Below are 16081 nucleotides of genomic sequence, written 5' to 3'. Positions count from 1 at the left end.
TAAAGTTGTATGTAATTTTAATTTATATTATTTGAATTATGTGTTGCTTTTAATAATTGTAACCCACCTAGAGGGTAATTCTATAACAGGATGCCTAGGATAAGAGAGTAAATAGACACCTATTTCAAGCTAATTCTATAAAGAAAAGTAAGCACGTCCTTTTCAAACTAGCGCAAATGGCGGAAAAAATGCTTGCATTTAGGGGTGAATTCTATAAGGATGCTTAAAGTTAGGGAGCAGTTTTTAAAATAGCTTGGGGATCACGCCTAACTTTAAGCATGGCCATTTGCACCAAATGAAACGTGGTGTAAATCTTCATGCCTAAATTAGGTGTGTTTTCCCCTACATGCATTAATTTTAGGAACACCCCCTTCCACCTATGACCCTCCCATTTCCATGCCCTCTTTTTGAACTCATGCCTAAATTTACGTGCGTATATTCCAATTAAATCTAATTAGTGCTAATAATTGAATGACAAGCCAATTATTGCTGCTTATTAGCTCATTAGTCAATTAAGTTACAAAGGCATGGAAGGGCCTATGCTCATACAGCGCATGCCAAATTGGCACTACTGCCTGACTACCACAAGATTCGGCGCTTGCCAATTTCAGAATTACCGCCCGGCTCACGCACTACCCAGGCAGTAGTGCCAAATTGGCATGCGCTGTATGAGCATAGACCCTCCAGTCCCATTGTAAAAGGGTCCCTCAGTGACCTATTGCATGGCCAGTAATTTGAATGCTTAGACACCTGGGCAGCATTTTGACATTTGGATCCATGAAACAAGAAGGCTAGATAAAGCTGAAAGCCACTGAACCAGCATAACTAACAACAGGGAGATGGAAAGCCTACTTTAAGTGTGAGACCATTTGAGGTAGAAATTTGGAACCAATGAGATTCATTAGGAAATTGCTTGGACTTTATGAACATGTTTTTTTTAGTCCAAGAAACTTTCATTGAATTTTATAATTAAAATACAGAAGCTGTAAAAAGGAAACAGCAAAAAATAACTTTAACAAAGGTAAAGTAACAATGATACAAGTATCCACCAGTGGCGTAGCCACAGGTGGGCTTGGGTGGGCCAGGGCCCACCTACTTAGGGTTCAGGCCCACCCCACTTCTTGCCTAGGCCCACCCAAAATCTGTTGTCTGGCTACGACCCTGGTATCCACTGATACAGTCTGAATAGATAAAAGCTTTTGGTTACTTTTAAGGTGAGCATCAACTGCAGACGAAATTTTACTTTTACAAAGGGTCATTCCCATTTTGTCTGCTAGCGACATTTCAAATTTGAAAATCTGCAATACAGAATGCCATCAGAAATGTATTTTAAAAGTTTGCTATCTTTCCAATTGGAGAGTACATTTTTGATGGCAATAGCAAGTAGATTGTGGCGATGTGAGGTTTTCTTCTAGTGCAAGTGATCCATAAATGATCATTTTGGATAATAACTCCGATTGTATAGGAAGAATTTGTTTCACAGTATGCCAAACATCATTCCAAAAAGTTAAAGTAAGTGGGCATTTACAAAGAAATATGTAGCAAAGTGCCTTGTTTCTCTTTACAGGGACCAGAATGTATTTGTAGACGAAAGACCAGCTACACGTAGCTTTTTGGGAATCCAGATGGTTCTGTGGAGAAGAAAAAACGATTATAGCACTAAGGAAGGAGATGAAATTGTTAGGGATTACCTTGGACAGTAAATTGACAATGAGATCACAGGTTGTGAATGTAGTTCAGGTGGCATTTAAATATTTGCACATGTTGTATCGATTGTTTATGATTTCCGATGTGGTGTTCAAACTCTGGTTCTTGTGCGTTTGGACTACTGCAATGCCCTGTACATTGGTATGTTATTGTTGAGTGTCAGGGCATTGCAAGTGGTTCAAAATGCGGCAGTGAGAACATTAATGGGAGTGGCAAAGTTTTATCATGTAACACAAATGCATAAAAAACTACATTGGCTGCCTGTTTTTCAAAGGATTCAATATAATGTTTTGACAGTTATATATCAGGCTTTGTTTGTAGTTGCTCCATTCTATGTGAAATATACGTTGACTTTTTACCATCCAAGAAGTGAATTGCGGTCAGAGGCTGCCATGAGACTTTCAACTGATACAGTAACTCAACTTCGGTATGCAGAAACACGAGCTACTGACTTTGTTTCTGCAGGGATAACACTGTGGAATGCATTGTCAGGTCACCTTCGGCATTGCAGCAGTGTAACACAGTTTAGGAAACTGTTGAAGACAAAATTGTCTCAATGTTTTTTTTTTTATTTTGAAGATCAAATTGTTATTGTGGTCTGTTTTGTTTCATGTTTTGTGATATGAATAACGTGAATGTTTTTTTTATACACCATCTAGTTATAGGTGGTATAGAAATTTGTTCAAATAAATAAATAAATATTTACAAATGGTAGTGGTCTACCAACTTTAGTCCTGAACAAGGCACACTGATTGGGATCTAGCGAGTATTGTACATCTATTTTGCCATCCTTCTTGCAAGCTGGATATTTCTTGGAAGTTTTTCTGTTGGAGAAATTTGTAGATGATAAAGGTGAGCCAGTCAATATCGTGTATCTGGATTTTCAAAAGGCATTTTACAAAGGCGTGCTGAAAAATGGCCTGCGGTAGTGTAGACGCGTGTTTTAGGTGCACGCAGAATCATTTTTTCAATGCACCTGTAAAAGATTTTTGCTGAAAATGGACATGCAGCAAAATCAAAATCGCCGCGCATCCATTTTGGGTCTGAGACCTTACTGCCAGCCACTGACCTAGCGGTAAGGTGTTGGTCAGTAATGGTCTATGCACGTAGAATGATGATTACCGCCCATGCACCAGAAAATAAATATTTTCCAGCGTGCCTAGCGGACGTGTGCCAAAAATGAAATTACTGGAAGGGCCACGCGGTAACTCAAAACTGATGTGCATTGGGCACATGTAGGTGCCTATCAGGCTTATTTTCGAAAGTGATCGCCGGGCATCTTCCAACATAAATCGGGAGATGGCCGGCGATCTCTCAAAAGCGGCGAAATCGGTATAATCGAAAGGTGCTTTTTTGACACCTTCGCCACTTTCCCGTTGTTCAGCCAGTGAAAGTTCAAGGGGGCGTGTCGGTGGCGTAGCGAAGGCGGGGCATGGGCGTGGCTACCAGATGGCCGGCTTTCGCGGATAATGGAAAAAAAACGGCATTAATCAGTATTTCGACGGGTTTACTTGGTCCTTTTATTTTCATGACCAAGCCTCAAAAAGGTGCCCCAACTCACCAGATGACCACCAGAGGGAATGGGGGATGACCTCCCCATACTCCCTCAGTGGTCACCAACCCCCTCCCACACTAAAAAAACTAAAAATAAAAACCTTTTTTGCCAGCCTGTATGCCAGCCTCAAATGTCATACCCTGCTCCCTGACAGCAGTATGCAGGTCGCTGGAACAGTTTTTGTTGGTTGCAGTGGACCTCAGGTAGGCAGACACAGGCCCATCCCCCCCTACCTGTTACACTTTTGGTGGTAAGTGTTGAGCCCTCCAAACCCACTGTACCCAGATGTAGGTGCCCCCCTTCACCCATAAGGACTATCATAGTGGTATAGAGCTGTGGGGAGTGGGTTTTGGGGAGGATTTGGGGGGCTCAGCACCCAAGGTAAGGGAGCTATGCACCTGGGAGGTATTTGTATATTTGTTTTAGATTTTTAGAAGTGCCCCCTAGGGTGCCCGGTTGGTGACCAGTGCACTACAAATGCTGGCTCCTCCCATGACCAAATGCCTTGGAGTTCGCTGGGTTTGAGATGGCTGGCATTTTTTCCATTATTGCTGAAAAACAAAACCGGCGATCTCAAACCCGGCGAACTCTGGCATTTGGCCGGGCCAAACCGTATTATCGAAAGAAAAGATGGCCGGCCACCTCTTTCGATAATACGGTTACGGCCAGCTGTTGCGTCGCCGCCAAAATAGATCGCCAGCGATCTATTTCGCCGGTGCCGTTCGATTATGACCCTCCACGTGGCTTACTAAAAGGGCCCCAAAGTGCCTTATGAAAGCCTCCTGAGGAAATCAGAAAGTCATGGGATAGGAGGTGTCCTATTATGGATTAAAAACTGGCTAAAAGATAGAAAACAAAGGGCCCTGCTTACTAATCCACGCTGTAGGCGCACACACTTTTTAGTGCGCACTAAAAATTAGCTCACGCTAATGATAGAGACACCCATAGGGTTATAAGGGTGTCTCTATCATTAGTGTGCGCCTACAGCACGACTTATTAAACAGGGCCCAAAGAGTAGGATTAAATGGTCAATATTCTCAATGGAGAAGGGTAGATAGTGGGGTTCCCCAGGGGTTTATGCTGGGACCGCTGCTTTTTAACATATTTATAAATGATCTAGAGAGAAGAATAACTAGTGAGATAATTAAATTTGCCGATGACACAAAGTTATTCAAAGATGTTAATTCACAAGAGGATTGTGAAAAATTGCTAGAGGACCTTACAAGTCTGGGAGACTGAGCAACCAAGTGGCAGATGACGTTTAACCTTAATATGAGCAAAGTCATGCATGTGGGAAAGAGGAAACCAAACTATAGCTACGTGACGCAAGCTTCCACATTAGGAGTCACCACCACCTATACAAAGGACCTTGGTGTCATTGTTAATGATACTTTGAAATCCTCTGCTCAGTGTGCAACGGCTAAGAAAGCAAATAGAATCCTAGGAATTATTAGGAAAGGAATGGAAAACAAAAATGAGAATGTTATAATGCCTTTGTATCGCTCCATGGTGCAACCACACCTTGAATACTGTGTGCAATTCTAGTCACTACATCTCAAAAAAGATGTGGAGGGGCATAATCGAACGGGGACCCCCGTCTCTAAGGGCGCCCATCTCTAAGGAAGTCCTGGTGAAGGGGCGGGGCATCCCGTACAGGGCCGCCGAGAGACAACGCTGGGCCCGGGACAAACCATCTTAAGGGCCCCCCCCTCGGGCCCAAACCATCTTAAGGGCACTGCACACACACATACGTTGTAAAGAATTCCATTTTTCATTGCTTCCCATGCCATGCTTTCCCTTCTTAATTCAATCCCCATCCACCCTGTTGTCTTCTCAGCTTCATTGTGAGACAGAGTATGCCTGCCTGTTCACATATAAAATATTCAAGAAACAAGAAAATTAATGGGGAAACTCTTAAACTTGCAGATTGGTGAAAACAGTCCAGAAATGTGTTATGTCACCTAGTCCTTCCTGTATACATTTTGTGGTGCTAATTGATTAGCATCCTAAGGCTTGCATTTATAAAGAATTAAACAATAATTTTATTACCCGGTCCAGTGACACATGACGTGACTGACAACTCTAGTGGCTTGGTGTTGGCTGCTCTTCCTCCTCTCTCAGCTGAGTCCAGTCAGTGGAGTGCACAAGTCTGTGCACACTCAAATAATCCCCCGACCTGGCTGGATGCGGCCTCCAAAACTGTGCTTGGTCTCCCACAAATTATTGCTCCAGAGTCCAGCTCCAAATTTAGCCCGCCACACCTGTCCTGACTCTGAGAGTGATGATGACCCGCCCCCACAACGCCGACGTGACCCGGCCGGAAGGAGCAGCACTGCAGCAGGCACTAGCCCCGACTGCCCCGTAGCACTGCATAGGCTGCCTGGTGCCACACAGACCACCCATGCGGCACGTGCCACACGTACGCAGGAGCACAGCAGCGAATCGCGAGGCTGCTGCCAGTGCCGGATGCGAGCACGGGGTCGGAGGGAGCTGGAGGAAGGAAAAAAAAACACCATTACAGCGTGCGATCGACGTCGCCGGGCCCCCCCGGCGGCCCTGACTGTAGTGTACTGTCTCTGCGCCGCTGCGCCAGCACGGAGGGAGCTGGAGGAAGCGGAGGAAGGAAAAAAAACATTACAGCGATCGTCGTCCTGCCGGGCCCCCCTTTCAGGCCGGGCCCGGGGAATTTTGTCCCCCCTGTCCCCCCCTCTCGGCGGCCCTGATCCCGTATTATCGAAACTAGACGGGCGTCTATCTTTCGTTTCGATAATATGGTCGGGGACACCCAGATCTCCACATTTAGGTCGACCTTAGAGATGGTCGACCTCGGTTTTCGCCGATAATGGAAACCGAGGACGCCTAGCTCAAAAACGACCAAATCCAAGGCACTTGGTTGTGGGAGGAGTCAGCGTTCATAGTGCACTGGTCCCCCTCACATACCAGGACATCAACCGGGCACCCTAGGGGGCACTGCAGTGGACTTCACAAATTGCTCCCAGGTGCATAGCTCCCTTACCTTCGGTGCTGAGCCCCCCAAATCCCACTCCCCACAACTGTACACCACTACCATAGCCCTTAGGGATGAAGGGGGTACCTACATGTGGGTACAGTGGGTTTGTGGTGGGTTTTGGAGGGCTCCCATTTACCACCACAAGTGTAACAGGTGGGGGGGATGGGCCAGGGTCCGCCTGCCTGAAGTGCACTGCACCCACTAAAAACTGCTCCAGGGACCTGCCTATTGCTGTGATGGAGCTGGGTATGACATTTGAGGCTGGCAAAAAATATTTTAAAGTTTTTTTTTGGGTGGAAGGGGGTTGGTGACCACTGGGGAAGTAAGGGGAGGTCATACCCAATTCCCTCCGGTGGTCATCTGGTCAGTTCTGGTACCTTTTTGAGGCTTGGTCATGAAAAAAAGGGACCAAGTAGGCCAAATGCTCGTCAGGGACGCCCTTCTTTTTTCCATTGTTTACCGAGGATGCCCATCTCTTAACCACGCCCCCATCCCGCCTTCAGTACGCTGCCGACATGCCCCCCGGGAACTTTGGTCGTCCCTGCGACGGAAAGCAGTCGAGGACACCCAAAATCGGCTTTCCATTATGCCGATTTGGGCGACCCTGAGAGAAGGATGCCCATCTCCCGATTTGTGTCACAAGATGGGCGCCCTTCTGTTTCGAAAATGCCCCCCTGATAGTGGAATTAGAAAAAGTACAGAGAAGGGTGACGAAAATGATAAAGGGTGGGATGACTTCCCTATGAGGAAAGGCTAAAGTGGTTAGGGCTCTTCAGCTTGGAGAAAGACGGCTGAGGGGAGATATGATAGAGGTCTATAAAATAATGAATGGAGTGGAACGGGTAGATGTAAATCACTTGTTTACACTTTCCAAAAATACTAGGACTAGGGGGGCAAGCAATGAAGCTACTAAGTAGTACATTTAAAACAAATCAGAGAAAACATTTCTTCACTCAGTGTGTAATTAATCTTTGGAATTCGAGAATGTGGTAAAAGCAGTTAGCTTAGTTGGGTTTAAAAAAGGTTTGGATAATTTCCTAAAAGAAAAGTGCATAAGCCATTATTAAGATGGACTTGGGAAAATCCATTTCTTATTTCTAGGATAATCTATTTTACTGTTCTGGGATCTTGCCAGGTACTTGTGACCTGGATTGGCCACTATTGGAAACAGGATACTGGGCTTGTTGCACCTTCAGCCTGTCCCACTATGGCAACGTTTATGCTCTTATGGGTGTTGCCATAGGAGGGGCATGGGCACGTCAGGGGCCTTCCTAGAATTTAGGCACGTTATAGAATACTGTGATTTACACACATGTAATGGTTGGGCACCAGCATTACAACAGCCTTTGGTAGGTGTAAATGCTCACGCTGAAAGTTAGGTTTGAAATGCATGCTATGCAAGTTTTCTAACAAGGCCATTCCTTGCACAACACCCTTTCCAGAATACTAGCTCAACCCAGATCATCCCATTCTGCGCCATTTATCAAATTCTTCCTATATAACCTTGCTCCCATGACAAAAATTGACCAAACATAAATGATCAAAACAAACATTTCCAGAAATGACATGACATAAAACGTTTCTGGCTGCCCATCTCTGGGGAATATTAGTAGGAGATTTTAGAGAACCCATGATTTAGAAGACTCTTGACCAAATCTCTTAAAATACCTGCTGATGCAATTTTCCTTTGATTAAAGTTTTCAACCTGCTATTTAGAGGACAGTGAGCGAAGTAATGGATCCTCAGGAGCTTAGCCGAGATTGGGTGGCAGAGCTGGTGGTGGGAGGCAGGGCTGGTGGTTGGGAGGTGGGGATAGTGCTGGGCAGACTTATACGGTCTGTGCCAGAGCCGGTGGTGGGAGGCGGAGCTGGTGGTTGGGAGGCGGGGATAGTGCTGGGTAGACTTATACGGTCTGTGCCCTGAAGAGGACAGGTACAAATCAAAGTAGGGTATACACAAAAAGTAGCACATATGAGTTTATCTTGTTGGGCAGACTGGATGGACCATGCAGGTCTTTTTCTGCCGTCATCTACTATGTTACTATGTAATGGGCTAAGACTTCTCAGTATCAGACCCAGATGCACAAAACCTAGCAAGCCAGCAATGTGGGTTTCACACTGGTTCTAGCCAGTTTAGAGAGCACAGAGTTCAGCGAGACATGCACAAGAGGGTTCTGCAAGCTCTTTTCCTGTCACGGTAGCAGCTAATGAAAATTGTATGCAAAGTCATTATAATAAGCTAATTACTATACAAATGTGCATGCAAAATGATGCACAACCGTTTTCCGAGTGATACACAGAAGCAGTCCCTACCTTTACTGGAGAAAATTTAATGGGAGGTCTGGAGCTATTGGTCCTGACAGTTCTTCATTGTAGCAGGTACTCCACAGCTGCTCCAGAGGTCGTCTGCCATTCCTGCAAGAGGAGAAGGACTTGCAGGAGAAACAAGATGCGCTGGAGCAGGCCTGCTGGCCCCCACCCTTCATCAGATATTATCAAGAAACAAAAACACCCTTCCAAACAAACCCAGAAATCTAGATTCAAATCCATCTCGATCTTTGATTGATCACTGACCGCAGCAGTGAAGTAGATTGGAGTTTTTGGGAAAAAAAAAAACCTACGCTGGCTTTCATACACGCAGCTTCTTGGCATATATGAAAGCTGTATACAAGTGCTACTCTGAGCATGCGCAGAGCAGCCATGCTTAGCAACTGGCTGTTCTGCGCATGCTCAGCTGACCAACTGGCTTCCCCCCTATCAAGCTGCTTATGGCTTTTGCGAGCAGCTCATTTGAATACGAGTTGCTTTGGGAATTGCTCTGTATTTCCAGATCGGTAATTTTTACCGAGGTGAAAATACAGAGCAATTCTTTATGGGAGACCTTTGTGCATCTGGGCCTCTGCCTCTTTAGGAACTGCTGATGCCATGCAACCCCATTGGTTGTTGTTGTTTTTGCTTTTGAGATGGTCACAGATGGCATAATGAGGCATTTCCAGACTTCTGCAGGGAGACTGGTAGGACGCACTGTGGGGAGCTCCGCTGTGAATCGGTCCAGGGGTCGATTCCCCAGTGCTCCCGCCGCGGTGTGATCCCCCCCCCAGAAGAGCCAGAAGCACGGATCGACGCCCACTGCCCAGGGTTTGCCGACTCCGGTAGCCGCGTCGTGGACAGGTCCAGATTCAGCCCTCCATTGCTGCAGGGGCCCAAGCTGTGAGACGTCCGCGTGCTGTCGGCCGCCGGGTGCCGAATTTGCCGAGTCCGTGGGCGAGTCCGGGTCAGCCGCCGCGCTCCCCGGCAGGAACTGCCCGGGACCGTATCGGGTGAGAGCACCGTGTGATCCGGGTGAGTCGGAGCGAGCTCACCCGCGGCCTCGTGGTGCGCACCTGACCTCGTGGCGTGGCGCAGCCCGACCCAGCGATCCAAGAGGCCCACCGCACCACCGTGGCGCTCCCGGTCCCTATGGCCCAACGCCCACACTACCCGTCCCCCCACGGCCTGCCCCCATCGCGGTGCTGAGTCCTCAGTCGTGGCGGAGCACTGTGCTTCGGCGGGGCAGACTTCCACGCGCCTTGCTGCTCTGCTGCTTTGTAGGCACTGAGTGTAGCTGCCCAGCTGCTCCAGCCTGCCCCAGTCCACCCTCCCCAGCTTTTCCCTGCTTGCTTGCTCCAGTCCACCGGCTCCAGCCTTCCCCCTGCTGTTTCCAGTTCATCTGCTCCAGTGTGTTCCAGTCCGTCTGATCCAGCTTCTCCCTACTTGCTCCTATCCATCTGCTCCAGCGTGTTCCAGTCCTCCTATCCATCTGATCCCAGCTTGTTCCAGTCCACAGATCCAGCCTTCCCCCTGCTGTCCAGTCCGCAGATCCAGCCTTCCCCCTGCGTGTTCCAGTCCATCGACTCCAGTCCGCAGATCCAGCGTGTTCCAGTCCATCGACTCCAGTGTGTTCCTGTCCGCAGACCCAGCTTTCCCCCTGCGTGTTCCAGTCCATCGACTCCAGTGTGTTCCAGTGTGCTCCAGTCCCCGTCCCAGTCCGCCTGATCCAGCTTCTTCTCCCTGCTTGCTCCAATCCATCTGCTCCAGCGTCTCCCAGCTCGTTTCAGTCCTCCCGATCCCAGCCTGGAGGAAATCTCGTACCCATTCAGACTTCCTTCACTACAAATTCATGCTATCCTCCTTCCATTCCTCCCTATTCCTTGCAAAACAGGACTATTACACCCAATTGACCAACTCTCTCAGCTCCAACCCTCGTCGTCTCTTCACCACCCTTAACTCCCTCCTCAAAGTGCCCCCCGCTCCCACTCCCCCTTCACTCTCTCCTCAATCACTGGCTGACTACTTCCGCGACAAGGTACAAAAGATCAACCTTGAGTTCACTACCAAGTCACCACCTCCTCTTCAGCCTGTAGCCCTATCCAATAACCAACCAACCATGGCCTCTTTCTCCTTTCCTGAGATCACCGAGGATGAAACCTCCCGCCTTCTTTCCTCCTCGAAATGCACCACCTGTTCCTCCGATCCCATCCCCACCAACCTACTTAACACCAACTCCCATACCACCACCCCCTCCATCTGTCGCATCCTTAACCTTTCACTCTCCACTGCAACTGTCCCTGACACCTTCAAGCACGCCGTAGTCACACCTCTCCTAAAAAAACCATCACTTGACCCTACCTGCCCCTCCAACTACTGCCCCATCTCTCTCCTCCCCTTCCTCTCCAAAATACTTGAGCGTGCTGTTCACAGTCACTGCCTTGATTTTCTCTCCTCTCATGCCATCCTAGATCCACTTCAATCTGGTTTTCGCCCTCTACACTCGACAGAAACAGCACTCTCTAAAGTCTGCAACGACCTGCTCCTCGCCAAATCCAGAGGCCACTATTCCATCCTCATCCTCCTCGATCTATCCGCTGCGTTTGACACTGTCAATCATGATTTACTTCTTGCCACATCGTCCTCTTTTAGGTTCCAAGACTCCGTCCTTTCCTGGTTCTCCTCTTATCTCTCCCACCACACCTTCAGAGTACACTCTCATGGATCTTCCTCCACTCCCATCCCAGTATCTGTTGGAGTTCCCCAGGGATCTGTCCTTGGACCCCTTCTCTTCTCAATCTACACCTCCTCCCTAGGCTCACTGATCTCATCTCATGGTTTTCAGTATCATCTTTATGCTGATGACACCCAGCTATATCTCTCCACACCAGACATCACCGCGGAGACCCAGGCCAAGGTATCGGCCTGCTTATCTGACATTGCTGCCTGGATGTCCAACCGCCACCTGAAGCTGAACATGTCCAAAACCGAGCTCCTCGTCTTTCCACCTAAACCCACCTCTCCTCTTCCTCCACTATCTCAGTTGATAACACCCTCATCCACCCCGTCCCATCTGCCCGCAACCTCGGAGTCATCTTTGATTCCTCCCTCTCCTTCTCTGCGCATATCTAACAGACTGCCAAGACCTGTCGCTTCTTCCTCTTCAACATCAGCAAAATTCGCCCTTTCCTATCTGAGCACACCACACGAACTCTCGTCCACGCTCTCATTACCTCTCGCCTTGACTACTGCAACTTACTCCTCACCGGCCTCCCACTTAGCTATCTATCCCCCCTTCAATCCATTCAGAACGCTGCCGCACATCTTATATTCCGCCAGAACCGATATACTCATATCACCCCTCTCCTCAAGTCACTTCACTGGCTTCCGATCAGATACTGCATACAATTCAAGATTCTCCTCCTTACCTACAAATGCACCCGGTCTGCGGCTCCTCACTATCTCTCTACCCTCATCTCCCCCTATGTTCCCGCCCGTAACCTCCACTCACAGGACAAATCCCTCCTATCAGTTCCCTTCTCCACCGCTGCCAACTCCAGGCTCCGCTCATTCTGCCTTGCCTCACCCTATGCTTGGAACAATCTTCCTCAACCCCTACGCCAAGCCCCCTCCCTACCCATCTTCAAATCTCTGCTTAAAACTCACCTCTTCAAGGCTGCTTTTGGAACCTAACCTTTCGTGAAATATAGTATGCCCTATCAGACGGACTCTACACTTGTCTTTTGACTGTACACTTGTCTTTAGATTGTTTAGATTGTCTTTAGATTGTACACCTGTCTTTTAGATTGTAAGCTTTAGATTGTAAGCTCCTTGAGCAGGGACTGTCCTTCCATGTTAAATTGTACAGCGCTGCGTAACCCTAGTAGCGCTTTAGAAATGTTAAGTAGTAGTAGTAGTAGTAGTAAATGTTTCCTGCAAATGTGGCAAGAGGACTTGGTTCCAGGTGGAGAATTTTTCTTCAATTTAAGGTACTGATGTGATAAACATTTTTTTTAACATTGTTTCTAAGGAATTTCCTAGATAATACAGTTTCCATAGGTAATGTTAAGGCCTGAGTGATAACAATATTTGATATTTTAACATGGTATTTCTTATATGGGAGAAGCACGTCATAAATGACCTTCTTAATTATTCTTTTTATGGTTGTTTATTCCACATTGGAATATTTTATAACTTGTGAACCACAGTTTTTTGTTAAATTCAGTGTGGACTTTCTTGTCTTGAGGGTTTTTTTTTTTTTTTAAACCATTTCTTTTGTCTCTTAATATAGCTAAGCATTTCTCCTACATAAACAGAAAATGTCAGAAACACTTTATCCCATTTCTCCGTAGTATATAATGTGCTTGGTTTTGTTACAGTAGGCAAGATATAGATACTTTGTAATACTTAATTGTATCAAATGCGGCTTAAAGCAATTTTTTTTGTTTAGATCAATGTGATTATATTTCAAGACAGAAGAAAATATTGATTATAACCATTAGTTTTGTTTCAAAGCATTTGTTTCCCAACCCTTGTAGTAATTCATCCTAGGATTAGCATTCTTAAAATACATGCAATGAAAAATATAGGGGTCCTTTTACTAAGATGCGTCGAAAAATGGGCTGTGCTAGGGTAGGCTCGTGTTTTGGGTGCACCCAGATCTATTTTGCAGCACGCCTGTAAAAAAAGGCCTTTTTAAAATTTTTGCCAAAAATGGATGTGCGACAAAATAAAAATTGTCCCACTTCCATTTTGGGTCCGAGACCTTACTGTCACCCATTACTATAATAATCTATGCACGTAGAATGACCATTACCACCCGGTTTCCGCTGCATGCCAGAAAATAAAAATTATTTTCTGGTGTGCATAGTGGACTCTGAACTGACGCACGTGTAGACGCCTACGTGGCTTAGTAAAAGGGCCCCTTAATCAGCTATATAAAGATCAAATTCAACATGAACACTTTTAAACCAAAAGCTATCCCTATGTCTTATTTACTCTTCTTTGATATCAATCATGGTGAGCAGGTCGTGATTTTTGTCTCTTAAAGTACTCAAACAGTTCTATATATTTACTGAAGTAGCTTTTAAACATAAACTTACATTTTTGTCTGGGCAGGAAAAAAAAAATTATGTGAAGCTAAAATCTTAGTGGTAAGTTCTAAAAACAAAGAGGTTGATGATGTATTAACGGAAGAACAATTTTGCACATTATTTTTTATTTGACACTTGCTATTTTTCTTCTGGAATTACCTATGCAACGAAGACTGCCAGAAAGATAGGGGGAAATTCAAGAAAGGTTGCCTAAAGTTAGGCATTAATATTTGGCTGATAAGCGCTGCTCCTATAACAGCAATTATACACATAACCCCACACATGGGGGGGGGGGGGGGGGGAGATTCTATATATGCCACCTAAAAAAAATCAGTGCTGAACTCAGTGCCAACTAAGCATATTCTATAATCGGTGCCTAGATTGAGCTGCCGATTATAGAATACACTTCTAATATAATTCACACCTCCAACGTTCTGAAGCTGACTCCATGGCAGCGTGGCAGTGAAGCCGTGTAGTGTTCGTAATCGCCCCGCCCTCGAGGGAACTCTGTATAGTTGCCAGGGAAACAAATGCGACGTCAGAAGGAGAAGGGACCAACCACAGGCAATCGAACTCGCTTTCATTGCCCTGCCCTCGGAGGGAAGGGAAGGCTGTATATAATATTCACCCACCGGAAGTTCGTTCCCTCCCTCCTAGTTCCAGGGTCATCGTCCCTCCCTCCCTTCCAGTTCCAGGCCCCCTCCCTCCGAATTTTAAAAGTTATCCTGACTTACCTCACATGGTAAAAAGCGTGGAAGCTTGGCACTTACTTCAGTTTCCCTTCTCTACCTCTCAGCTCTGGTCCCAGGAAACAGGAAATGAGGGCGGGACCAGAGCTAAGAGACAGAGAAGGGAAAACTGAAGTAAGTGCCGAGCCTGCACGCTTTTTACCGCTGCTGCTGGCCGCCATAACCCCGACGAGGTAAGTCAGGATGACTTTTAAAATTCGGAGGGAGGGGGCCTGGAACTGGGAGGGAGGGACGACAGCCATGGAAATTGGAGGGAGGGACAATGACCCTGGAACTGGGAGGGGGGGACCCTGGAACTGGGAAGAAGGGAGGGGGGACGCTGGAACTTCCCTTAAAAACATGGCAGAAGGTGATTACCAATCCAGTGCCCGTTTCATTTCAATGAGAAACGGGCTTTTTCTACTAGTAGTTGATATTTCAGTGCCTAAATCTAACCACATCCATTTACACCAACAAAAATGTGGCGTGAATCCCAGCGTATAGACCTAGGTGCACTGGGCCATATTCTATAATTAGGTGCATAAATTTCAGAACACCCACAAAACACCCATTTCCCCACCCATAACCCATGCCCTTTTGCCTGCGTGCGTTAGACGTTCAGCGCACTTAATTATAGAATATGCATAGCGAGTTGTGCGAATAAATTCTAATCAGTGCCAATGGTTCATTATTGCTTAAGTGCTGTTATTAGTTCTCATTAGCTTGTTAACCTTGTTAAGCTATGCATAGTTAGAGAATCCACGTGATTTTGGTGCTTTAGGCACACTGTATAGAATCTGGGGATGCTGCCCACTGATATTTGGGCACCAATTTGAATTTGTGCACACATCTTGCTACATTCTAGTCCATAACAATGTGTCCAAATCCCATGGTGCACAACTCAAAAGCGGGTGTGTGCATGAGAGTATATGGGCAGAACAGGGGTGTTCCTAAAATTTGCACACAGTGTTATAGAATACTGGAGATGTGCACCCAAATCAGGTGCCAGGAAGTACACCTGGTTTCAGCAGGTGTACATTTTGATGCCTTAATCGGCACTTGTGATTCTATAATGGACACTCATCTTTTGAGTGCCCATTATAGAACAGCATTGAGCACCAAATTTGTTTGTTGCCGATTTTTGAGTGCCATTTACTGAATCTAGCCCTACATTGCTATTTTACAAATCATAGTTACTTGATGCAAGGGTCCACCTTAGGAGTCAGCACCCAAGACAAAGATCTAGGTGGCGTTGTAGACAATACGTTGAAATTTTTTGTCCAGTGTGCGGTGATGGCCAAAAAAGTAAGCAGGATGATGGGAATTATTAGGAAAGGGATAAGACCAGGAATATTATAATGCCTCTGTATCGCTCCATAGTGTGACTTCGCCTTGAGTATTGTGTTCAATTCTGGTCATCGTATCTCAAAAAACTGGAATTAGAAAAGGTTCAAAGAAGAACGACCAAAATAATAGAGGAGATGGAACTGCTGCCGTATGAAAAAAGGTTAAAGAGGTTAGGGCTCTTCAGCTTGGAAAAGAGACGGGTGAGGGGGAATATGATTGAGGTCTACAAAATCCTGAGTTGTGTAGAACGGGTAAAAGTGAATTGATTTTTCACTCTTTCAAAAAGAACAAGGACCAGGGGACACTCAATAAAATTACATGCAAATACTTTTAAA

This window comes from Microcaecilia unicolor, chromosome 7 (assembly GCF_901765095.1).
Source record: "Microcaecilia unicolor chromosome 7, aMicUni1.1, whole genome shotgun sequence".
Classification (NCBI taxonomy): domain Eukaryota; kingdom Metazoa; phylum Chordata; class Amphibia; order Gymnophiona; family Siphonopidae; genus Microcaecilia; species Microcaecilia unicolor.
Note: the sequence above shows the minus strand (reverse complement) of the source record.